The sequence below is a fragment of the Ambystoma mexicanum genome, chromosome 5q (assembly GCF_040938575.1).
Source record: "Ambystoma mexicanum isolate Mex_15411 chromosome 5q, UKY_AmexF1_1, whole genome shotgun sequence".
NCBI classification, from domain to species: Eukaryota; Metazoa; Chordata; class Amphibia; order Caudata; family Ambystomatidae; genus Ambystoma; species Ambystoma mexicanum.
This window is the reverse complement of record NC_090933.1, coordinates 919,672,562-919,699,793: the sequence shown is the minus strand read 5'-3', so window position 1 is coordinate 919,699,793 and position 27,232 is coordinate 919,672,562. Positions and strand designations below refer to the sequence as shown.

The 27,232-nt window shown below is 46.9% G+C and overlaps 1 protein-coding gene across 1 annotated transcript in view; it reads left to right on the top strand.

Moving 5' to 3' along the window:
• RGS22 (regulator of G protein signaling 22) overlaps nucleotides 1-9,507 on the top strand; it is a 1,706,064-nt gene extending 1,696,557 nt beyond the window's left edge. Inside the window, exon 30 of the mRNA XM_069621432.1 lies at nucleotides 2,809-9,507. The gene's annotated coding sequence lies outside the window, so the exon portion shown is untranslated. The remainder of the gene's footprint in view (nucleotides 1-2,808) is intronic.
• Nucleotides 9,508-27,232: the final 17,725 nt, after the last annotated feature.

Below are 27,232 nucleotides of genomic sequence, written 5' to 3'. Positions count from 1 at the left end.
TCTTGGGCAATCTACAAGAGGAAGAAACAAAAGGAAAAGGCATAAGTGTGAACAATAAGACAACTTAAACTCTAAAACATTACATGCTACCTTGGACTAGCATAAGACTTACCTTTGAGTCATTGTTGTCCGGAACTCTGCCATAAGATTACGGGATCAGTGAAGTTAACTGGATCTCCAAGTTCAACGCACCCCTGCATTCCGACGCAGGATGGAGAGCCCATCCTTCTTAACAATAAGGTGAGACATATAAGGGGGAACACCAGGTGGTTACGGAAGCAGAAGCCAAAACCTCCTTCCAGTGGTCAACTAATTTGCCATTTTTACCACTCTAGGAAAATCCTTTGATGTGCCAGACAGACAAAACTTAGTGGGCAAGCGCAATCACTCATCACTACACTACGAGTCGCATTGGTGGAGACCGTTGCAGTCCAGCTTCGCTCAGCGCCCCTGTGGAACCCAGGTGAGCGTAACAGTGTGTTACAACTAATTCTGTCCCCAGTTCTTGACGCTTGGCAGAAATAGTGACAATTTATGAAAAGGGAAGGAAGGAGTGCCCGGCAATCTATCGCCCGATATCATTGTTAGACAGCTCGGGCAACGTTTTTGCTAAAGTAATATTAGGGCACGTCATAGCTTGGGTTTTTGAAAATAACATAATCAGCACGCTCTATGTGAGTTTCCAGATTAGGAAGAATACTGTGGACCAGAGTTTCCAGCTTTTTTATATCATCCAAAAATATACTGTCCTAAGAAAAATGAAATTGTAGGCCATATTCGTAGCTCTTAGGACAGCCTTTGACTGAGTACCAAGGGAGCCTCTTTGGTCAGTATTGGAAAAAAGGAGCATGCCCTGCAGTTTAATAACCATAATACAGGCACTGCCTAGTGAAAATAAGGAGGTTGGTAGATTTGGACTGGGGGAGAAGTTACTGACCAGTTCAGCGTCACAAAAGGTGTCGGGCAGGGATGTGTCCTGACCCCATTATTGTTTTGCATATTTATAAGGAGGTCACTGAGATGTTGCTAGTTGAAGGCAAAGACCAGTCAAATATAGGCCATACACGATACACTGGTCTCTTTTTTGCAGACGCTGCCATGATATTGTCCACTACACCACAGGGACTGAGATCGTCTTCATTGTCCTTCACGGAAAAATGTGTAGAGTTAAATCTGAGACTGAACACGGAGAAAACAAAGACGATGGTATTCAGGCTCAGCTTTTGTAAATGTCAGAAGCTTGATACTGGAGCTAGGAGCCTGCAATTGAAACAAGTAAAGACATCCGACTATCTTGGTCCACAATTCAAGGAGAGTGGGAATTGGACAAGCCAATTAGTTAAGTCTGCAGCAACTCTGGAAAAATATAGTGGTGTGGCATGTACCTTTTTTAACGGGCATGGGAAAGGAGCCATCTCTCTGGTCCTGGATCTACACAGGAAATAAGATATAGCAGCCGCCCTTTATGGGGCAGAATTCTGGGGGTATGTGAATCTAAACTCGCTGTCTGTGGTCGAAAATACATTTCTTAAGAGCCTTTTATGTCTTCCGCAAAGCACGCCCAATGCTTTATTCCATCTTGAAACCAACGTATGTCCCATAAAATAAATGTGATTGCTGCCTCAAAGCCGGTTGTGTACTGGTTACAGTTATGGCTCTCCCCCGAACTTGTAGCATGTAGGGATGATCTGATATACTTATTGAATCTTGCGGGAGCAATGGGCTTGTCCTGGGTGGCAAATGTTAAGATTGGCTTCCTTGGTTTGAATGAACAGGATGCCTGGCAAAATCCTGATGACGATTAATAAGAGAGAGAATGGTGAAAGGCTGCAGGAGCTTAAAGTTGGCACCTGATTACATAAGAGTAAAATCCGACTTTGGCTGTGAAAATTATATGGACATGATCAACCCTCCATATGCCCACACACTGTATGTTAACTTTAGGCTAGGTGCCATGAAAGTGGCAAAGTTCACCAAGTCATGGGGCAATGAAAATTTGGGTAGATGCCCCCTATGTAACATTAGTGAAGAGACTGTAAATAATTTCCTGTTCTTCTGCCCAAAAACTCGTGAACCATGTAAGATCTTTGTACCATAGACCATGCTTAAGATCTTTAGGCATCCATACTGTAAGTGAGGCTGTAGAGTTGTGTCAAAGTACTCAAGACATGGAAAGGGTTTACAGAATGGCTAAATATATACACTGTGCATGGCTTTTTAGGCCTAAGCCACAACTAGGGCCCTAATGAATCTGTTATACTCCCCTTTTCAGCTGTAAGCCGTACGACTTATTATTATATTATGTTGATCTTATTTTGGGGGCTGCAATTGTTTTTCTACTCTCCCCCCAAATAACTTTTTTATGAATTGTATTTTTATGTAAATCTGCTTTGATGCGTTTTTAGATGTGTTTTGCATTTTTTTGCTTGTAATGTTGTGCTTTTAGGGCTCTGCACTGAATAGAGTTTATATTGCATTGAATTGAATTGAGCTGGTCGTGTTTCTCTTGTAACATATTTAGTTACTAATGTATTAATTTATTTTTGTACACAGTGCAAATGAAACCTAAATGCAAATACCATGAACATAATTTTGATGAAAATTCAATGAATTACCAGTGTGATATTTAAGAATTATTTTAGCACTAATTTAATACAATATTGTAGTTGTCATATATACTTGTCTAGTTCGCATAACTTGGATGAACGTTTTTGACTTTTGTTTTTGATTGATGTTTTCTTTTGAATACTTGTTTCCTTTTTATACTGTGACCTTTACATTTTGTATTTTTTGTTTTGCTGTTTTCAGAAGACGTTTCCACCTGTCAGAACAAGTATGATTCCTTGCAAGGGTGCTGGTGGCCAGGAGCAAGCCTGCAGTTAAATAAAGCGTTGTTTTGTTTGCACCTCAGACTATGTAAGCGCTGGATATGGAGTCGTGTGGTCTGAACGGATGAGTCGCAGCTATTCATGGACCGTCCGTTTTCAGCTAAGCTTCTTGTCTGAGCATATATCACTTACTTCTAGGTTTCAGGAAAGCACGGTGGACCCCTTACACTGCCCAAACCCATACTGGGCCAACAGGGATTTAAAGTGATTGGCGTCTGGGCACCGTGCAGTGGCTGATGTGAAACCAGCTGATGTATTAAGTGTAGTTCCCTGTGTAGTGTGCTTGCACCCTCAGTAAATCAAAAGGCATGTCCTTGTCACCTGACCTTGAGATGCACTTAGCACCAATGGAGGCTACTAGGAAGTGGCACCCACTGGCAGATAGCATTGTTCTTACTCCTGTTTACCAATGTGCTGCTGTCTTTGCTCGTGTAGGTGTGTATATATGTACAGCAGCTCTTAATGGTATGCATTGTCTACAGGGTGGCCTATTGGTTCTACACAAACATCTAAAGCACCTTGGCTAGGTGGATGGAAGGACCGGGTGGTCACTTGGAATAAACTCTCCTCACGTCTGTGGTGTCTCTATTGAGCAGGACTCGGGGGCGCTGGTGAGGCAGTGTCTTCAAGCTTTCATGGCTGCAGGGCTGAGCTTTAATTTTCCAGGCCTTTCAAATCGGCAACATGCAGGACACCAATTCATACATTAAGAAAATGAAATTCAGTTTTTCTTGGTAAAGAATCTTTCTAAAGGATTAGAGAAATTAGTAACATTATGTGTGCATAATTAATTGTCCCGAAATATGAGAAAAGGACTGTTTTTCTTCAGCTTTTGAAACCGCAGCATGGCCCTTACATCAAGAAGCAGGTGTCGAACCTGTGGCAGAGTGTCCGATGCATGGGACTTTTTTACAATTGGGATTGATTATCCTTGCTGGACTTGTAAAATCATGGCTCTTATAAGGGGAACCATAAGTAGCCTAGAGTAGTGGGGACTGCCCTTTGAATGTTTTCTATTTCAGTAAATAATGGACCAGTGTTTTTTAGGGGGCATACTCTTATACCCAAGCACGGCCCATCCCTGCTTATCTCGTCTACAGAACTGTTTACATGTGCATATCTTTTGCTCTCAGAACTCATTAGGGGGTTATACTTTGCTCCAGACATGAGAAAGGCACTCACTTACACGAAACCAAACATGTGTGGGGACACCTCACACAGTCGGTTCAATGAAGCAGAATCATCTGCTGCTCATCATAGAGGGGGCATGGCCTAGCAGTGGTAGTCACAGTGGTTTACATTCATTATTTAAGGTGATTCAAATGTCACTGGTTTGTAAAATACAACTTCTGATGTCATGTTGATATCATTGATCTTGGCAGGAGCACAGTGCTTCACACACTGGGATTATAGAAATAGTTGTTTATTTCCTGGTCAAGTAGACATGTTGAGTAGGAAAAACAATTGCATTGACCAAAGCAAAGCACATTCTTCACTGCTAGACGTGTGTATGATTAAATGTGCTGATCCCCGTATAACTCATTTGCACCTCTATTGCATGTACAAAAAGCAATACAGCAATGAAACCTGAGAAATGTGCAGTCCTAATCATTTACACAAAGACACAGCCATTCAGTACAATAGCATTAGAACTTGAGATATGCACATAAGCCACCTGGGGGCATTTCTGTTCCTTGCAAAGGAGACTGAGCAGCCGGGGATCATTTATATGTTTGGACAGACTGGAAGAAAACGCATCAGAGTAACCCAAGTTCTCTATCAGTTAGCTTCATACTCTGTAGAGATGGGTGGGCGGCTTTTCATTGTTAGAGCTGACCCGTGAAATATTAAAACGCAAATAGTCAGATAGCCATTTCTTTTTTAACCAAAACCAATGTTGACAAACAGTTAAATGTCAATAGAGAATGGAGTCCTCTTCACACAAGGAATGGGCATAGGAATTCCTTCTTCCCTACCACTGCTAAGGATCTTCCTACATGTGCCTTCTTTTCTGTGTTCCTGCCCGCTCTGCTTCTGCACTGATGTTTACATTGTCGACATGTTTACAATAAAACCTTTGTTAACACCATCCTCCAGAGCCATGTGACTTGGAACCAGGACGTATCTGGAAGCCACCAAACGAGGAATGTTTGGACTACGCCCAATTTTTTACGCAAATCATCCTCATTCGAGCATTGTCAGCTTCTTACCAATCATCATTGTCGCGTGTCCTGCGGATCATGTGCCTCTTTCCTATGGCACTTTACAAAAAACGGGTCAGGGCGGCTGACTGCAATGGGAGCAGCCATCCAACCGTCTGATTTCACCCTTCTTAAATAGTGGTTGGCCAATTTTATGCTGTACTTAATTTGCATGTCTAGGTGTCACAACGGATGCTGTCATTTCCAGTGTCTGTGTCTAACAGGGCCTTATGGGAAAATGAGCAAAAACAAAAGATCAGAGCCATTATTAAGAATTATCAATGAAGAAAAGTGATCATGGCAACATTTTATTATGGTTAGTAATTAAAACAATATAAATAATGTTGGTATTATATCAATATTACTCTTTATTCACTGATCAAAGTCTTTCATTTAATTAAGTATAACATTAATTAGTATGTAGATAATTGTAACAATTTAACATAATATATCAAATATTATTTTGGATACAAAAATGTAAAAGGGGGTTTGGGTTGTAACTTTTCCTTCATGCCTCCTTCATTCATATTTTTTAAAAAATATTTAAATAAAAGCAGTGTATAAAAAAAGACAAATCCATGAAAATGTTAGTTTGTGTTTACATTTATTTTTCTTAATTTCCGGCATTCGTTATTATGGGGTTATTGATAAACACACATATAATGAGACAAAATTATCATGAAGGGGTTTTCATTTTCACATCATCATTCATGCATTTCTTCATTAAGTTTGTTGCTATTTGACATAGATACCTCTAATCAGTGTCTGGTAGTTCTTGGAGGGAAGCATCCTGGGCAATGGAGGAGCGTAGTGTTTGGAGGGAAGCATCCTGGCCAATGGAGTGTTGTCCCGGGTGGCAGAAATAATTTGTGTTTGCTGTTCTGTTCACCTCTCACGAGGTGCCCAAAGGGAGCACATCAGATCTGCAAACATCTTTCTTAGCATTTAATTGCACACACGTTGCAAGATCTTTAGGGGGATAAGGCCGAATACTGGCAAAGACAACCCACGCTTTTATCCATCCAAAGACAATAAAAATGGCCAGCAATTCTGATTAGGTAATACCTGTGCAAAATGTGTGTAAGTGCTGCCGAAGAAAGTACAGTGCAGAAAAACATGTTCATGCATTTTAAAATATTCATACATTTTATTCCCCTACGTATTGCTTTTGTCAGGTTCATAACATAGCTCTCAACTCACACGCCTTTTGGCGGGTGTCACCCGCCTTGTAAAGGGCTGACTCACCTGCCAAGCATTCTGCACGCCCATTCATTCCAATGGGCGTCTCACCCGCCAAAAACAAACTCGGGTGATTTCACCCGCCTTTGCATTAAAAATGGTTGAGAGCAATGTCATAAATGTTTTTCTTAATATTCTCCTTCAAGTTGCCCAATGTGCTGCGTTCAAGTATTCTGATAGTTTTCATTCACCATCCTTCTTTGCCCCCAAAGTATTGATAACTGTCCTCCTTCGTGTTGCCCAGTGTGTTACGTTCAAGTCCTCTGATGGTTTCCGCCCACCACCCTCTTTGTCTAAATGTATTGATTGTGCTCTTCGCTCGTGTTGCCCAATATGTTGCTTCATTTTCTCTGTTGGTGTATGTCCACCATCCTCCTTTGCCTCAATGTACTGATTATTTTCCTCACTTCTGTTGCCCATTGTGTTGCATTCAAATCCTCTGATGGTTTCTGCCCACCATCGCCTTTGGCCTTAATGTATTGATTGCTTTTCTTCTCTGTGTTGCCCTGTGTGTTGTCTTCAAGCCTTCTGATGGTTTCCATTGTGAGAAACCTGCAGGTACGCTCACACCTACTCCCCCGAGATCCTGTATTCAGGTGGCCAGGGAAGGGCCATCACTTTTGGATCCTGTCCCTGGAGGCAGACAAGCGAGGGAGGACCACCTGAGTGGAGGGTCCTTGGGGGTTGGAAAGAGGGTACCTGAGGGCGAGGAATGGTATCCCCCCACTTCTTGATAGTGACCTACCCTCCCCTCTTTATGGCCTTTATGGGCTATTGGGAGTCCTATTCTGTTAACCTCTGTAATTCCCCTGGAAATACTGAGACGAAGAAGAGGAAGTCAAGAGGAGTGAAGCCTGTTAACTACTCAGATGGTTATAAAAAGAACACACATGCTTGTCAAAGTGAGTTGGAGAGCGAGTTGGATGGCAAGCAGGAGAGTCAGCAGGGCCAGAGCTGCCCAAACCAAGGCCATGGAGACAAGGCGCTGTGACGTTGTAAGACTGCCGGGTGTAACAGGAGAAAGCGCAGTGAGATGGTTGTGTCTCCAGAGAGCCTGAGGAATCACCAGATGGGAGCTGTGGGGCATATTATAACCGTAGTCCACGTGCCAGAGAGGTGCTTGTTCCCTCCGGGTAAAGCAGAAGGCCCAAGAGGGACTGAGGGGCAGGTGGAGAGACCCTGATCTCAGGCGGGAAAGCCCCTGAAGGAAGGAGCGGTGAAGTCCATGAGCGGTGAGTTTCTGAGTGAGAAAGAAACCCGCCATCATTTAAGAAAAGACTGTATACTTTGTAACAGTGTAACTGCGAGTGGAAAAGCACTCATTCCCAAAATCCAGCAGGACACCGCTAAAATGTGAACAATGAGAAAGAATGTATGAAAGGATATAAAGTAGCAGAGTGGTCCTGTATAACAGTATACGCGTTCAAAAGTCACTGTGAAGGAAGAGAAGCAGCGCTGCAGCAGGGGGCTGTGCGCAAATGAAGTGTGAGCAAAATAGAAATCCTTTTGAAAGCTCCACGGCAGTAGGGGATTTACATGAAAACTGAAGTAAGAGCAAAACTGCAAAAGCTAATAAAGGTGAACTAAGAGTGTTGAAAAGCATTGGGGTGGCCCCCAGGCAGAAGGTTGATCCAGGAGGTCCGAAGAGACCCCACCTTAATAAACTGAGTGAATAATAATTGTTGAGAAGCATTGGGGTGGCACCCAGGCAGGAGACTGAACCAGGTGGGCCGAAGAGACCCCACCCTAAGGGCCCAATAAGAGAAAAGCAAAGCTAGGCACCTGGTTGCGCGACCTGTAATGGGTGGACCGTGCAATCTGCAAACTGTGCCACGACTAGCAGGAGCCTAAGTGTAAGAAGGAATTGTTTGAGATATTGAAGTTGAAAGTGAGAAGGACTTGGTTTTGCAGGAGAAGGGAGTCCCGCAAGCAACAAATGAAGTGCGATATTTTCTGAAGGAACTCTTGTGAATTAAACTTTTGTGTTTGGAAACTAGGTAACTTTGGACATTGGTACATTGAAGGATAACCAGGAGGGTCTAAGCTCAAGACAAGGGGAGCCTGGGAGATCATTTGAAGAAGCAAATCCAGATAAGGAACGGTACTGTGAATGTTGCTAAGTGAATCCTGAGAACTTTCTTACCTTGAGTTTCTTGAACTTGGGGAAGGGGCCATGGAAGAGCTCCATTTTCACATTGACTTTACTTTGAACACTAGTAAGTTGGCCAAATCCCACACACCCTATCACTTTGTAGAAGTGAGGGCAAGCATAGGTTTTGACACACGGTTGTTTACTTTTGACTGACAGACTTAGACTTACCTTAGTTTTCTTGTCATTAGGGACCATTCCCACCTTAGAGTTAGGGCAAGATAGGTATCTTTACATCCTGACCACCAAGCATTAAGGTTTTCCAATTTCCAATGCTATCTATTTGTCTGTGTCATCTCTTGATACCATGCCTGTGTCTCACCATCCACCACCCTCCTTTGAGCCAATGTAGTGATTGTTTTACTCCTTTGTGTTGCCCATTGTGTTGCGTTCAAGTCTTCTGATGGTTTCCGTCTACCATCCTCTTTTGCCACAATGTATTGATTGCTTTCCTCCTTTGTGTTGCGTTCAAGTTCTCGGATGCTTTCTGTTCTCCATACTCCTTTGCCCCAAAGTATTGATTCTTCTTCTCATTGGTGTTTCCAGGGCAGCCTTCAGATGTATCGTAGGAAAAGCCACCATGATTCACCTGAGGTTGTAGAAACACCAGATAGTGTGCAACCTACCATTCCAAGGGTAAAGCAGCAGAACCTTTAATGATATTGCTCAATCCACCGCTATACCAAAGAGATGTGGAAAGTGTCCTGGCTGGGCTGTTTCCTAGCAGTTAGCACTATCTCTGAGAACAGCTTTTGTAGGTCATTGTATTGTGATGCTGTGTATCATTGTGTGCAGATCATGCCCAGTGTCCAGTGAGGTCCTTCGGGTAGTATGTATCTGTGTAGTCCCTACTTTGCACAGGTACAGTAGCAACATTGTTTTCTAATCCATGAATAGCAGAATGCATCTATGCTAACAAGTTATGTTGTCTCTGAAGAAGAAAACAATCATGTTCAATACATGTTTACATATATCAAAGTTTGATTTGATTGCACTCCTGTCAATGTTAAATGCATTTCATTAAAAAAATCTATACAATTATATGCATTTGTTGTCTTTATTCAACTCACAGTCCAGGTAAACAAGCAAACTGCAATGACATGATTTCTTTAAAGATTTTGGACATGATGCCTTTGTCTGATATAGGATTCCATGTTTTTAAACTGGTTCGGAATGTCCCTTCATCCACAACCAAAATCTTATTTCTTGTCTTATAAAAGAAATACTAATCTGATAGACAAACGTGTGAAAGAGGAGTGTCTAGTTTAAGGATTGCACAAGTGCATAACATCTGCAGCCCACTTAGCAACATGTGATGGAATTGCATAGCAGTCATGTCAAGGCGGAGGCCTCCACAGCCCTCGGGTGTAGGGACTGTGTGCATTGACATGTAAGGCACCTAAAAGTAACTTGATATTTATCTTTGGGGCTGGGAAGAAGGAGCTTAGATACACTTCTCATGGGGCAGTCTTTAAAATATGATTATAGAAGTGAAAGTAGAGTAATCCATTTGGGCCAAGTCACACATACCACAGGGACACTTAATAAACATTGCTAGAAGTTCACCTCCAGTTCAGAGCCACATCAGAAGGCATTGTGAATATGCAAATTAGCCCAAATGTAAGTGGTTTTCTCCAAGGTATTGTATTTAGGCCTCATTATATATGTTTGCCGGTGCAGTATTAACATGCCGGTCATACTGTTTACCGCACTGGCAAACTACAAGTTTGGTGGTGGGGTGGCCCGAATTACCTGTAGCTCCGAGCTGCCGGAGGTCCACAAACAGGCCTCATTCAAGGCGGGGCTGGCTAAAGCCGAAATCGTGGCGCAAGTTAAAATAAATAAATAAATACATACATAATGGAGTCGGCAGTAGCCCATATCGACATAGCTGGGCGTGGCATTTGTATAGCCACTGACATGAGGCTTACTGCCTGGATAAAGGCCACAAGGTTCAACACGGATGTCCAGTAACAAATTCTTGAACTTCCGTTCGAAGCAATGGATTTATTCCAATCCTCCACGGACGAGGAGCTCAACAAAAAGAAGACAAGCTCCCAGACGGCTAAATCCATGGGAATCTTGACCAAGCTGACAGGTAAAACTTTTGGTCAAGCCCAGGCCAGGTCGGAACACAGACCCAGAACATTTGGTGGATTTCAGGGGTTTCAGGAGCGCAGAGCGTGGCAAACAGACCGGTCGCCCAGCTTGCATAAATGCAAGCAAAAGCGGTCGGCTCCCAAGGGGATTTTTCAGTCTCCTTCCCACACCCAGGCCTCAGAAGGAAAGAAGCAATGGCATTGACATCCTGGTCCACAGCTCTCTGGCTGGGGACAGCTTGCCTCTCTCACTCATTTCTGGCGTCTCCATTTTTTAGATCTGAGGATCATCTTGGTTGTCTCGATGGGCTTCCGTCTTTCCATCCCTCCTGTATCTCTGACCTCCCATACCCTGCTTCAGATTGAGTTACCAACTCTCCTGGCAGAGATCGCAGCTCTAGTCACGGACAAAGCAGTGCAAGAGGTTTGTCCATCCCAGAATTGATCTGCTTCTACTTGAGGATCTTTGCCATTCAGAAACAGAACCAGGCGGGCCTGAGGGTGGTGCTTGATCTGTCATTCCACAACCACTACCTAACCCTTCAAAAATTCAAGATGGTTACGTCGGCACTGATAGCAGAGTCCCTGTGTGAGGGAGATTGGATTTGCTCCCTGGACCTCAAGGATGCTTACCTGTTGCACTGGGTGATCATGGAGATCTCGGAGGGTTGCATAAAAGCACTCAAGTGGTGCAAATTGGCATTCACTAGGATTCCTGACACCAGCGGTGCAGGGAGGAAGGGATGGCCCATGGTGTAAGTGACGAAAACAGGCATCTGCCCCACCACCTGCAACATGAACACCTCAGCCCCTCATGACACCACACCTGCCATGCACACATACCTCTCATCCTTTTGTCTATTGTGATATGTAATTATCAGGCTTCTATAACAATGGGCATCCCACACATTAGATCATATACATTTCACTGAGGGAAATGTGTGATCCCAGTGAGGAAACGGTGTGCATCTCACTACAGGGCTTTGTATGTCTGGCTGAAGAGTGTGTGCATCTGGCTGAAATAATCTCATACAGCTCAGTCGGATGGTGTGTATCTAGGTTTGCACCTTGCAGGTCTCATGTTAAAATCCTAGCAAGTCCTACGTAGCTTCCTCAAGTCTTACTTAGCTTTATAGGAAATGTTCTGAGGAGAAAAGACCGAAGGTTATTTCGGAAAATAATCTTCAGTCTTTTCCCCCTTGAAAATTTCTAGCTCTGTTTTTCAACCCCAATCCTTTGCTTCAGCACTGCTGGCGGCCTGCTCTGACTGCAGATAACTATGTGAGTCCATGCTTTTGAAGGTTCCTGCTAGTTGAGGCACGTAATGGCCTTGCTGAGATGATGGCAGCTTCTCTGCCTTAGGCATCCATTAGAAGTCCCTTCGGTGGACACTAATGTAATCACACTGATTGTGTCATTTTGATCTACACCCTTGCCTACACAATGCCTCTATCCTTCAGGTCAGGAAGGTTCACCTATTTTATACTTGACCCATCTACCAACATCCTGTTTTAGTTACATTGCTAAATTATGTTACTAGAGCCATGTCTGTGTCCAACCAGAGTTTTTAAACTTGTGTTACTACCATTTGAATCCCCAAAATGGGGAGATTGCCTGGAGAAAGTTCGTCTGATCTCTGGAATTTCCCCCAGACAGCACCACTGTACATCTATCGCTGCGTTATTGGTCTACACCAAGGGTCTGCAACATTTGGCTGTCTGGATGTTTTGGACTAAACTACCACTGGCCCTAGCCAGCATAGTCAATGCTGACAGATAATGGGCGTCATTATCCAGAACATCTTGATAGCTGTAGATTCCAGACACTTGATCTACAACCAGGGGTTTCTCCATCCAGCATCCAGTGATAGAAGGCAAAGCGGCAGTCAAGGTTGAATGCCACCACTGGCTAAATTTGCATATCGACATATGGATGACAAGCTGGATCGCACTGTGTGATAATATTGTAAAAAGGAATCTCTTATGCATTGAAAATGATAGAGGACAAGAGAGCGCCTTGTGGGACTGGCAAGTCAGGAAGTAATCTTGGGGAATGGGTCAAGTTTCACATGATGGCTGAGAAAGCTCAGAATGACTAACCATTTCAGGGTGTCAAGAGGTGCCCAAGGCTCTATCAGGGCGGGAGAGCTCACTCTTCTTCAGGCCTCAGAACGATCCAATAAGATTAGGATGACCATATCACCGTTATTGGCACTACAGCGTGGAGCATCCCACACTGCCATCAGCGCTGACCCCGTACTTTGAACTCACCCCCAAACATAGTGACAAACAATGCAAAATGTTTGGGCAAGATTGAGATAGTTTGACCACTGTTTTCTCCAATAACATCCAGTGCAACCCAAATTAGTAGGAAGTGATAGTTGAGCTCCCGTAACAGGTCGAGGCAGGGGCTCCATTTCCATTTGACCTTATTAGGACTTTTGCAGTGTTGCTGATCAGAATATCGAATGCAGTCATTTCCCTTACCTTATGCAGTAATCCAAGGAACCCGCTGGGGTTATGTGTTTGCTGCTTGTAGGGTAGTAAAGTAATGGCAAACATGCAATATTTGATAGATACTACATAAAGTATTTCAGAAATACCATCTCATGATAGTGTGACATTTTTAAAAAGTGCTCCAGATGTTTTGAACAACTCACATCAGCCTTATTCAGCATAGTGAAAGGTGATGAATCATGCAGATTGTAGTCCAAAACACTGGATAGCTGCACCCTGCAACCCCTGGGCTAAAGGCTGCTTTTAAATACCACATAGACCCCAGAGTGGACTAGATTATTCTATGGAAAAGTTACTTATTTTGGGATCCTCCCACCAACATTTAAGACTTTGGAGCCTATCCTGTGTCAACTAAACCAGGTACAATCTTACAGTCCCTAACTTGTCCTTCACAACCTCAGTCCACATTTGCCAGCCCAACAGGAATTCCTCCTCCGACACTGCTCCAGTTGCTTACCAGCAAGGCCTCACAATGCACTGGAAATGAAATTTACATTGCATACACAGCAGCAGTCTCTCCTCTGTCCATAGACTAGCTGACATCCGGGGAGCAGGAAGAACCTACCTGATCGAATCCACAACATCCTTCTAAGCAGACCTGCACCCTTTAACAATTCACTCCAGTGTTCTCATATCCAAATCTATGTGCAGGACAATACACAGACCCGCTGGCCTCTCGACCATCACCATAGACTCATTCAACAGGATCAGTAAGTACAAGAGTGGGCCACCACCCCTCTCTAATGTCAGCAGATCGTTCACATGCCTTTTATCCTCCGAAACATGTTACTATATGACCTTTTCTATGTTCACTCCACCCACGCCAATATATCTCTACTAACGATCCTACCAAACTGGTGAAGAGTAATCCTCTTTCCTACAAAAGAAAATAACCATCTACAAGCCAACGAGACTCCTTAGATCAAGCAATGAAATCCGCTTGGAACCAAAGCCATACTCCAGGGAAATAAAAACTTGGGGGCTCCTCTTTCTCTCACCTGGCGGCAAAAACTTGGAACAAAAAAGAAACACCAAACGCCGCCTAAAACTCAGAAAAACTACTAAAAACATGGCTCTTCAACACCTCGCAACCAGACAGAAACAACTGAAACAATAAAACCAATAATCCAAAGAGAACCAGTTAACAGAACCCCTGATGACACAGATAACACCTCGAACAGACAGAGGAGGGGACCACCCACAAGAACTGAAGAGACAGTGCTAGGTGGAATCCGACAACAAGCAACAAACCGAATCAGGACAGAACAATAGCTAACAAGGCTAACACAAAACAGGCACAACTTTCAACCTCATCCACTACCAAGCGTCGCCCTGACAGACATGACTACATGAACCTTGTGTAAACCCCAACCCAATTTTGCATACACACGATACAACTACTACCTCAAGCTCACAAGACAACCATCCTTAAACCAACCATCCATTTAAGCCAACCTGCCAGCCAAATGGGACCACTATAACCACACTAAGAATCTCACACCTAAGCAAGCAAGCAGAAGACGGAATGCACTAGACCGACATACACGATACCCCAGCAGCATTCATCGAGATGCACTGACTCTAACGATTAACCCAACACACACACAACAAAATCATCTGAGACATAGGCATGGTGATTCACTTGCGACAATCCGGACATCCTGGTTAAGGACTGAAATGTACCGCGTTGCACTCAGATGGAGCTATGGGAATGGGCATAGGTCACAACTAGATACATCTGAGGGTACCAGCTTGCGTCAGGCACAAACTGGGATACAGGGGCTGGCCTGAGTAAGAACAAAGATAGAATTGTAGAGATAAACTAACGTGACATATGGACAGGGAGATCAGAGACAGCCTTGTGATGCTGAAACTAGATCACTGTAAGGAAGAAATCTTGTCTAAATCTCGAAAGACTCACAATATGAGTGTGCGTTTCTCCAGACAACAATGCTAATAACCAACCCTACTAAAAACTCACCGTCCTCACACACCTCTCAAACCCTAACTAAACACAGGGATGTCATTTAGGAGTCACCAGGGGTGGCAACTGCGACCCCTAAGGTCTCCCTTGCTACCCCTAAAAAATAAATGTAAAAATAAAAGTATTTTTTTATTTTTTTTTAATGCTAGCTCCATGTGGCTCTTTGCTTCTGGAGTGGCTGTCTTTCGTGTTCAGGCCACTTAAAAAAAGAGCAGGGCTTCCACAAGTCTAACACTTTCAGCAGCGACCCTAAATAAAAAAAAAATATGAATACCAAATAATGGGCCTCATTACAACCCTGGCGGTAGCCATGCCGGTAAAAAAGGCACGGCTGCCGCCGGAGTCATTTTTTTCCCTGCGCATACTAATGGGGAATTACCAGGGCATTACAGCCCCAGCGTTCCCGGTAATTCCCCATGGCCAGGCGCAGTAAAAAATGACTCCCCATTACCATTTGAGTCCAATAGGACTCAAATGGGAATGGGGAGGACGGAAGCACCGGCACCGTTGATAACGGTGCCGGTGCTTCCGTCAAAGTCTGTGAGCGGGTGCCGTTCCGCCTGCCAGGTCAGACCTGGCGGGAGGGACGGCACCCGCCCGCAGGACTCGGAGTGTGCCGGTCCTGTAACAACGGTGCCGGTAGCTTACCGGCACCGTTGTTACCAGACTGGCATACTCATAATGAGGCACAATGTGTCTTTCTGGAATTCTCTACAAAAATTGCTAGACTTATTAAAGGTTTATTTCAGGCACATTTCAGGGGGTGAGTCACTGATTTAGCCCGTTCTTAAACACTTCAACTCAGCCTTTCATCCATCTAAGGTCGATAAATGAGTACCAACACAGGTTGGGTGATATTGTATGTATATTTTTTCTACATGAAGCGTTTAAGCCTAGTGCTATATAATAACACATCATTATCATTTGGCCATGGACATCGGCTTGCATTCACAGTTATTTGGTAATATGGGCCTATACACACGGATCTTAATGATACATAAGGCGATCCATTGTTGTATGAAATGTATATCACATTATAGTAATATGTAACCATATTTTTCGTAGTGTACTTAGCAACAATGCTATTTGATGCCACTTCCTGTTTTGTCAAGGGGTGAAATGCCATGTTCCATCGATTCTCACGATATCACTTCTGGCGGGGTCAAATGGCATCACTTCCGGTGATGTCATCAGAGGTCAAGGGTCATGTGATGTCACTTCCACTACCCCTGGCTTTTTGGTGAAATGACCTCCCTGACTAAACACAACCATACCTCTTAAACCACAGCAACCCGCACGCACGTCACCACACCACAACAACAAACACACCACACAGAGCCTTACACAACAGCACACAACGGATTCTGACCGGATGCCACACCAAAAAGCTCAGCGAATGGCGTTAACGGAACTGAAGCTGCCAACAGTACATCACAGCTCTCTTGCTCTTACTCCAAACTTTGTCCTACTAACACACCCTAACCTACCACCCCCCCTTTCTTTCAGATCCGCCACAGCGCCAGGGGAGCACTACAGTGGTGCTAGTGTGCAGTATACATATCCTTTAACATTAACGTACCATTTCTGCACTTTGCAGTCCCATATCGTCACAATGGTAGGCCGATCGCTACCCAGAATTGATCCTTCGGACCTGCAAACATCCATCCCAAACGGATACCCTATTTAATTCTGCATCTGGATACAAGCCCTCCAAACACTCGTCTACTGGAACGCCACAAACAGCTGGAAGAAACCTTCCACCGTTGACCCATCACAACACTATATACTTATATTTATATAATGCTTTTACCAAACCTGTGTGCAAAAGATGTATAATATTAATTAGTAAAAACCAGATAACCAAAACGGAGTTTACAATTTGGAATTCACAAATTAGAGAGAAGATGGGATTTAAGAGTGAAAGGAGGAGAGACTAGAGCCAGTGCATATAGTCAAAGGGAGAGTGCTCCAATATTTAGGAACAAGCCACGCACATAATTAAAAACGTGATTGTGCGCATGGTGGACAAGTAATAGAAGAAACGTAGACAATCCAAGAGGTGAGTTACCGTATAGACAGACCCCAGGTCAGAAATATAGGACTGCCGAGATCCTGGACAGACTTAAAGCCAATACATAGAAAGCAAAACTGGACCTGGGGAAGAAAAGAAAGCCATTGAAGTTCAGCACGAGAGGGAGGGATGGAAAGGTGAGAAAAAAATACAGAGAAGATGAACCAAATTAAATATCAACAAGAGGTGCAAGAGCACAGGTGTCATGATGCCTACCCCCGGAGCACCAGGCCAGGCCCAGCACCCCCGGAAGCAGGCATCATGCCCTCGGGTAAAAGCCCAGCGGCCCCTTATAGGGGCTCTTTGGACTCAGTCCTGGCGCCTTTGGCGCCAGGCTCATGTTGGACATCAGTCCTGGCGCCATAGGCGCCAGGCTCATAAAGGGAGGTGTTTTGTGCACTTACCTGATGCAGACCATGCTGCACGCTTCAGGCCTCCCTGAGACCTGAAAGGGACTATTTTTTCATAGGGACTATTTTTTCACTCGGGCGTGGTCAGGGAAGGATACATACCTGGGACTTCTTTGGAGGCTATTTAAGCCACGCCCAGACAGCAGCTCATGCTTCGCGTTCTGCTTCCTGCAGCTTAACGCTCACCGTGTCTGCTCCTGGACTCCAGCCACGCCCGCCTCGAACCTGGAAGACCTGCAAGGAAGGAAGAGAAGAGAAAGGTGAAAACTAAGGACTATTTCAAACTTCTTAACTGCATCCGGAATCTTCTCGCCAGCATCCCTGAAGAAAGACTTCCATTTAAAAGCATCGCGTTGCTAGCTGCAGCGCCACGCTTCACTCATCTGTCCTCGAGACATCTCCCGGCTCCATCGCGGCTGTCAGCATCAGACGCCACATCTCTGCACCTAGGGGAGAGAGGAAGAAACAAAAGGTGAGCAGAAGGAACACAGAAGGAAAGCCTGATTAACAGCCATAATACTTACCGGCTTTTCTTCCACATTTCGGGTCGGCGCCGCCCCGTTGGCAGGTACCGTACCCCGGCCCCTATGGGGAAAGGACAAGAGACATTTCTGGGGAATGATAAGGACATTTAGAGGGATCGCCCTCATCACTACTCACCTCGGCAGTTTAACCCCTCGACACATCGCCTTCATTCTGCACCTGAAATAAAGGACAGATCACAGGTTAGAAAGACAACATAAAGGGGGCCTCACTTGAACTTTGAACTTTCATACTTACGGCGCATCGCTCAGGAAAGTCAAGTGGATTTTGCCAGCGCCATTCTGAAAACCAGTGAAGTAACTGGACGAACGCGCGCCCCTGCACCAGAAGCAGGATGGAGAGTTCATCCTTCCAAACCATAAGGTGAGCTTAAACCGGGGTTTGGAGGAAGTTAGAGAGGAACGAAGGGAGAAGGGGGGAGCTAGCACACTATTCTGCAGACTGTTAATCCCCTTTCTCATCTGCAGAAGGATATTCCTACGGGCCAGGCAGGCACGATTTGGAGGTCCTGTCCAATCGGTGTTCCGGGTCCTGCGCATCACGCTAGAAGAGGCCACAGCAATCCAGACTAGACCAGCGCCCCCGTGGGAACCAGGTGAGCGTTACAACAGGCATGAAGCCCCACACAAGTTTTATTAATGAAGACGGGGAAAAAAGAAGTAGGAATAAGAGTTTTAGTGGTAGAGAAATTAAGAAATGGACGGAGTCTGAGAAATATTGTGAAGTTGAGAATGACAGACCAAAGAGGAGATGTGATTAGAAAGAGAAAGGTAGGAATCAAAGATGATGCCCTTATCTGTGATGGTGATGGAGGAATAGAGTCAGGATAGAGAGACAGAGGAAATAGGAGATGAATTAGGAAAGAAGGGAATTTCAGGTTTGAAGGGAATGAGAAGACCTCCACAGCTTGACCACAGAGAGCCAGCCAGAAAGAGAAAAACAAAGATGATCAGAAAAGGAAAGAAAAAGATAAACCAGTCTTAAAATCATCAGCAGACAAATGCCAAAGGACTGGAAAATAGCAGACAAAGAAATAGCGTACAGAGAAAAGAGCAGAGGGCCAATGACCAAGCCTTACAGGGCCCCAAGTGCAAAGTTAACGAACAGGGAGATTCACTGGACCAAGAAACAGAATAAGTGTGATCAGAGGGATAGAGTGAATGCCAAGACAAAGCAGATAGAGAAATACGAAGAGATGATAGGAGCACAGAATATCTACACATTCATTGTTTCGTACCCATGTATTACCCCCACGCCATGTTCTGTAATGTGTTATCTAGTATTTCCATCAAAAAGGTTTCCAATTAAACCTTTTCTATCGGTCCCGGCTCAGCAAGATCCTTCTTACTTTAATGAATTCAGAGTTGGCCCTCTTTCTCTTCCTGGTGGCCTACAACAGGGCATGAGAAGTGGACGGCTAGAAGAGCATCATGGGAAAATCATGGTCAAGAAAAATATTACGTTAAATATTTCACTGATTTTCAGATCTGCTAGGTTAAAACACATTGTCCTACTGATAGATGCAGCGCAGTCATACATACAATTGATTGTCAGGTCTGTAGCACCATCAGAGGAAGTTGTGGTATGTTGCTGGTGTGCCCATCAGGCACTCTGAGGCCCCCCAGCACACAGAACACATCACAGTGTTCAATGTCCGTGTTCCAGGGTCGCACTGGCGATCACAGGACCACCTCATTTATTATGCACACTCGGGAGATTTACGTCAGTCCGCCACGTGTGTGCTCTTAAAGATGCAGGCACCACACTCCTCCTTTTTCTTAACAAACACAATGGGAGGTGCACACATGTAACTCAAAACATTTCACTGCAAACTTAAAGCACCCCTTTTCCTTCACTTGAGTCCAGACCCACTAGTCTGTACTCAGTCCATGGACCAGGGACGCCAGTTCAGGGATCCAACACATAGTCACTGAGATGGGCAGGCTTCCCCCTCCCTGCCTTCTGGGGATACCTCCTGCCCGCTTCCCAGATCAGACTCTCCTCACCTGCATCCCCTTCACCCAGGGGACTCGGCGGATGGGCCAGGCCACCGTCCTCATCCAGTACCTCATTAGAGTCTCGTCGCATGGTTGCCTCCGGCCTGGTCTCCCCCACCTTCTTAAAGAAACTGGCCTTTCAGGTGACAGTGGCGGTTCCATCCAATGCGGTCACCATAGAGCCATGCACATCCACCAGTGGCGGTTCCATCCAATGCGGTCACCATAGAGCCATGCACGTCCACCACATCCATGGGATTAGGTTCGTACGTCAGTGATAGCTTGCCTTATGGATGACGGTTCCTCATCAAAACTTCATTGCGGGGGATCAGTTGATGAGGGCTGAATCCTCTTCAGATGTTCTCCCCTTCTGTCCTCGTCAATCTTTCTCGCTCCACCTGAGCATTGTCGATCACCGCTGGTTCCTGCTTCCCCGCTTCAGGTATTAGTTCCCTTAGGCCTCATCGAAACATTGCTTCCGCAGGGGCCACTCCAGTTGATGCATGAGGGGTGGCCCTGTACTCCCTCAGAAACTGGTTCAGCGCCCGTTGTAGGCATTGGACTTGTCCATGAGCGATCCAGAACACTTTGTTGAGGGTCCTCATGAGCCGCTCGGCCTCGCCATTAGCACGTGGCCAGACTGGTGTGATCTTCCTGTGGTGTATGTTATACTCCATCAGCTGAGCAAAACTGTCCCCTTGGAACGGCGGTCCATTATCAGAGCACAGGGTTTGAGGCAGCCCTGTTACGCTCACCTGGTATCCACGGGGAAGCTACCCAGCCAGTTGGTCGTTGGTGCCCTTCCCAATGATTCCCTGGTGTGGTCTCAGCGTAGATGGGATTCCGCCTGGAAATGAAGACTATATTAGGACTGGGCGACCAAGGTAAGTTTTCCCCCACCTCCCTTGTGTTTCCAGCCCCTCCAGGTTCTCTTCTCACCTGGTTGTCGGAATCGGTGTGCTCTCCGTCCTACTCTCTGGGCAGGGGTGCATTGTCTTTTGTGGGCGGGGGCGGTCCAGTTACTTCACTGACTGCTGCCCTTGTAGTGTCTTTCAGGTAGGTCTTATTGCGATTGATGGCGTCGTAATTCTTGCATGCCTTTTCTCTATTCTAAATGTCTCTTTTTTTATCTCCCTAGGAGCGCGGAGTGTCCGCTTGGAGAACTGGATATGGTGGTTCTCACCGGGAGATGATGGTGCGCTATAGCTCTACGATGCGGTAAGGAGCCGCTTTGCGTAGCGCAGCGATGTCTTGTCCTCACTGACCTTTTTTTTTTTCTTTTCGTAGGTCGCTGTGAGTTCCCAGCGCAGATGGAGTTCCGGAGCTATGAGCTATACCGGCCGAAAAGCAACCAACCAGGTAAGTCTTTAAGCGCTTTGTGGTTGTAATGTCTCCACTACCTCCTTTAATGATGTCTTTCTCCTTTTCTCAGGTCCTTCGATCCGGGCGGTGAACTCCACCAACAGAGCTGCCCAGGAGCTGCAAGCAGTGAAGGATAATGAATGCAGGTAAGATTCTGCTGCTAACAATGTTCTTGCTTTTTCTGCAGGTCCGGAATTCACCAGGCTCATGAGAAAGCTGGACACGGTGAGCATCACGTTGCTAGAAGCAAAGCAACGCGAAGCGTGTTGTCTTGTTCGGGTGTGGTTTAAATAGCCACTGTAAAGTAGTCCAGGTAAAGTAGTCCCTAGGCCACCACACCCAAAACACTAGACCGCATAGCTTGGTTCTAGGAATCAAGCTATGTGGATGCCTCCATGATGGCTGAAAGCCTAAATGAAGTAGTTCCTCAAGCAGGTGTCTTTTCTTACTGATGAGCCTGGTGCCAAAGGTGCAGGACTGGCCCCAAGAGGGCCTGAGAAGTGGATGCCAGGCCTTATTAGTATTCCGAGCCCTGATTCCACCTGGCCAATGGGCTTTCCAGTGGGGATCAGGACTGAGGGTCGTGACAGCACTCCCCCCCCCAAGGCCCCTCCCAAGGTGTGTCTCCTGCCTGGTCCAGGTTTAGTTGGGAAGTTCCGATGAAACTTCTTGATCAGACGTGGTGCATGGATGTTCTCACTGGGTTCCCAGGATCTATCTTGAGGCCCAAACCCCTTCCAGTTGACGAGATAGTACAACTTGTTTCTAGAGTACTTAGAGTCCAGGATGCCCTTGACTTCGAATTCTTGTTCTCCATCTATTAGTATAGGTTGAGGTGGTGTCTTGATTTGTGTACCGGGTTGCATTGGTTTTAAGAGGGACACATGGAATACTGGATGGATTTGTAGATTAGGTGGTAAGTCCAATTTGACGGCTGCTGGTTTGATAATTGCCTTGATGGTATAAGGTCCCAAATATCGAGGATGGAAGGTCCGGGTCCCTTTGATGGGTACGTATTTGGCGGCTAACCAAACCTGGTCTCCTACTTGATAGTCTGGGGCCTTTTTCCAATGCTGGTCGGCGAAGTGCTTTTGTTTTTCTTTAGCATGAATAAGATGTTCCTTCGCCTTTCTGAACGCCCGAGTGATGGTTGTATGAAGAGTCTTTACTGCAGGCATTTCTAAGCTGGCAGGAAGGTCAAGTTCTGATGTATGTGGATGTCTGCCATACAAGGTGTAAAAAGGTGTTTGGCCCGTGCTAGAATGTACGGAGTTGTTATATGCGTACTCGGCTATCCACAGTAAGTCCTTCCAATCTCTCAATTCATGGTGCAGCATGCACCGTAAATACTGCTCGAGGGTCTGGTTGGTCCTCTCGGTTTGGCCGTCTGTCTGGGGGTGGTGACTGGTGGGTAGCCGGATGTCAATCTGTGCCATTGTGCAACATTTTCTCCAAAAATTGGATACAAATTGGCTGCCTCAATCGGAGACCAGAACTGATTGAAAGTCATGCAGCTTGACAATGTTTTCCAGAAATACTTCTGCTAGGGTGGATGCGTCCGGGAGGTGCTTGAGAGGAATGAAATGTGCCATCTTTGAGAACAAATCCACGATTACAAGAATGGTGTTAAAGCCTTGACTCGGTGGCAGATTAGTGATAAAGTCGAGGGAAAGAGTGTGCCATGGAGCGGGAGGGATGTCCAGTGGTTGTAGGAGACCCGATGGTTTCTGTTTCTGTGATTTATTTTGTGCACAGACGCCGCAGGACTGAACATACTGGACAATGTCCTTACGCCAGGTAGGCCACCAAAAGTTATTTTTTACCATGGCTAAAGTTTTAGCGATTCCAGGGTGTCCTTCGATCAGAGAGTCATGATAACCTGAAATTATATGCTGTTGTAACTCCTTCTCGGGTACATATAGCCGGTCCCTAAAATAAGGTAACTGATCCTTGATGCAATATTGTTCTCCTTGAGTTTGCCATGCGAGGAAAGCATCCGGGTTCATTGACTGTCGAATTTTGTTTCGTAATTCGGCTTGTGATAACGCTGTTGTGATACCCAAGAGTTTGTCTTCAGGTATGATGGGTACCGGGTCTGGAGTTGTATACACCGTTTCATCGATGCCCATTTGAGATAAGGTGTCAGCTTTCCCATTCTTGACCCCTGATCGAAAGGTGATCACGTAGTCATATTCAGCAAAGAAGAGGGCCCACCGTAAATGGCGTGAAGACTGGGCTTTGGCTGTTTTGAGATATTGCAGGTTCGGGTGGTCTGTGATCACTGTAATGGTGTGTCTTGCTCCCAGAAGATAGTGTCGCCACGCCTTGAAAGCGGACTTGATGGCTAGGAGTTCTTTGTCCGTGATAGCGTGGTTAATTTCCGGGGGTGAACATTTTTTTGACCAGAAGGCCACAGATGCAGCTGGCCAGTTTCCCATTGCCATACTGGAAGCATCAGTTTCTACGACATAAGGGAGGTCTAGACGCGGGTGCCGCAAGATTGGAGCGGAGGTGAACCTTTGTTTCAGTTCCTGAAAGGCTCTTTCTCCAGCATGGGGTCTGGCATGGATTCACATGCTCATGAATATTCCCCATCAGGCTGGGAATCCTCGGTAAAGAAAAAATCAGTATCAGTTTCGTTTCTGATCTGTCTTTCTTAGTAGTAGCCAATCACTGATCTATGGGTCATACTGCCCCCAGCCAATGACTGCCCTCTCCCTAAGGCCCTCCCCCGGCAGCCATCTTCAGATTTTTACTGCATGTTCAAGTGTTGGGAGTCCTCATGCTTTAGCTCTCGAGCTTTTACTGCGTTTTCGTGCTTTTTCAGGAGATTCTCTCATTTTTTCGGTTTAATCGAGCCTCAAGCTCCACCGTTTTTACTTCCGATAACGGTGATCCGTTTCCGAATTCTTCTACGCCCTTCAAGGGTGAAGTTTTCGTCGAGTTACGCTTCTTGGAGGATTCCAGAAGATCCGAGGCCTACCTCAACGGACATGGCCCAGGACAAGGGAAGCTCGACTCCCGGATCCAAGCTGTTCAGGAGCTGCCCGGGATGCGGATTGCAAAATGTTTTCAAGGAGGATGAGCATTCGAGATGTCTCTACTACCTTCATGAGGATAAGACGCACGTGGAGAAGGACTGTGCATTCTGCAAGATCCTGTCGGAACGGACCAAGCAAGATCGTCGTTCCCGCCTCGCCGCCTGGCTGGAGAAGGGCACAGCAGGTGAGAAGGCGAAGAAAAAGTCTGAGAGGTCTTCTAAGTCCTGTGAGGGCGCCCCGGCGACGGGGGCCCAACAGAAGGCCAAGCACCGCGAGTCCGCAGGCACCGGGAGCGCCAAAAGGTCAAGCTCTTCGGCTGCCAAGCAGGGCGCGACTTCCCCGGCACGATCAACCATGAGCCAGCGCTCTGGTTCGGGGAAGAGGAAGTCCGAGAACCCGGGTTAGCTTCTGGAGAGGCACCGGTTGATCTCAAAGGGAGCCGAGGGGGAGCGAGGCGATGACCCTCACCCCAAAGCGAAGGCCCAGGACGCACCTAAGGTGGCGAGGGCCTTGATCCAACCGGCAAAGGCCTCTATCGAGGTTGTCGCAGCAGCCCTGGCGAAGCCGGCAAAGACTAGGCCAGTGGAGGCGGCCTCAGGGCCCAGTTTCCCTGCCACGGCGGAGGGAATCCTCTTTCCAGCCCATCGTTAAGACACCCGTGAAGACCCCAGTGGAAAAAGAGGGGGGTGGGGGCCGGTGGCCATTACGGACATCGGATTCAGCCTCCGAGGAGGATTTGGTGGAAACCGTGAAAGGCCTCAACGAGAGGTTCGAGAAGGTTCGATCCCAGGGGAAGGATCCTGCTGATGTGATCGGAGATAGCGACGATGGCGACGACGAGGGCCCAGTGGAGCAGACATCCCGCCCGTCACAGCCATTGCCCGAGCCCCAGGATAGCTCGGCGTCCATTTTGTTGGCGATCCAATCCTTATGTACTGAGATAAGGACGAGGTTACCACAGACCCCGACGGAGGATCCAGAACCAGGACCATCGGGAAGCCCTCCGAACAAGCGGAAGAGAGTCCACCCCACACTGCCCTTCGTGCCCACAAGGCCTGTGGACCCCTCATCCCCCTCGCCGGACCCTCGGCATGACACGGCGACGGATACAGCGACGGATACAGCGACGGGGACAGACGACGACGGTGGTGATGATACAACGGACATTCCTTCATCACCCCCCTCTCGGGCCTCTCCGCCCGACGAAATTGGCTCTTTCCACGCCATGATAGCCAGGGCATCCAAGCTCTTCCAGCTCTGCCCTGAGGAACAGAAAAAGGAAGGCTTTCTTTACCAACGACGGGAGGCCAAGAGAAAGACGGTCCTTGCGGTACCGTTGCTCAACGACATCTGGGACGAAGGGCTGGCTATCCTGAAGAACCCTTCCATGACACCCGCCAAAAGGGACAGGTACGAGAAGAAGTACCGGGTCCCCGACGCCGCCCCCTTGTGCCTCAGGGCCCAGCCTATGCCGGACTCGGTCGTCTCGGCAGCAGCCAAGAAGAAAGCGGCGGGTGCGGCGGCTTCAACTTCCACTTCCCCGCCAGACAGCGAGGGCAAGAAGTTGGACTCCATGGGACGACGAGTCATCTCGTCGGCGGCGACGACGATTAAGGCGGCCAATGCCTTAGCGATTGTGGCCCATTACGACAGGGAGCTTTGGTTCAAGATAGCTCCCCTGCTAGACTTCCTACCGGACAACAAGAGGGCGGAGGCCCTACAGATTCTGCAGGAAGGTGAGGTGGCGTCGGATCACACCATAACGGTGACAACGGACATTGCCGATACTGGATTTCGCCAGCTGGGCAACAGGGTTTGCCTTCGACGACGAGGATGGCTCAAGGCGAAGGACTTTCGCCAGGACGTCCAGACCAGAGTGTTGGATATGCCGTTCGACGGCAACAACCTGTTTGGGAAGACGGTGGATGAGTCCCTCCAGGCCATCAAGACTGACACAGAGACAGCCCGAGCCCTAGGAGTCCTTCAGCAACGGCGGCCCTTTCGGAGCTCCGGAGGCAGACAGGGAGCCTCCAAGGGATCCAGCGGTGGCTCTTCTACGTACCGCCAGGCGGCCCGCTCCTCGTCCCAGGCCTACAGAGGTCGCGGGAAGCAAGGAGGGTCTTGCCGCCGTCGTCAAGGAGGCCAAGGCGGCAAGGCCTCTTCCAAGCAGGACTGAACCCGCCGTAGCGTCGGACCCCCACTGAAGCACCCCGGAGGAGGCCAGCTGACGAAGTTCGTCAGCGTGTGGGAGTCCATCTCCACTGACCGTTGGGTGCTGGACACCCTGGCCCGCAGACACTCGCTAGAATTTCAAAAGAAGAGTCCTCGCATTCCTCCTGTGGCCAGGAAGGAGAGTCACGTCTCTCAACTGCTGTTGGAGGTAAGAGCGATGCTCAAGAAAGGTGCCATCGAGCTCGTCCCCAAGAGTCTCCGGGGCTCCGGAGTATACTCAAGGTACTTCCTCGTCAGAAAGAAGACAGGCGGTTGGTGCCCCATCCTGGACCTGCGTCGGTTAAACAAGTACATCAAGGCACAGAAATTTAGGATGGTCACCCTCCAGCACGTGCTGGGACAGCTGGAGGAGGGCGACTTCCTATCGTCATTGGACCTGGAGGATGCTTACTTCCACATCCCCATTCTAAAAGGGCACAGAAAGTTCCTCAGATTCGTAGTCCAGGTATGTCACTACCAATTCAGAGCCCTGCCGTTCGGATTAAAGTCGACACCCAGGG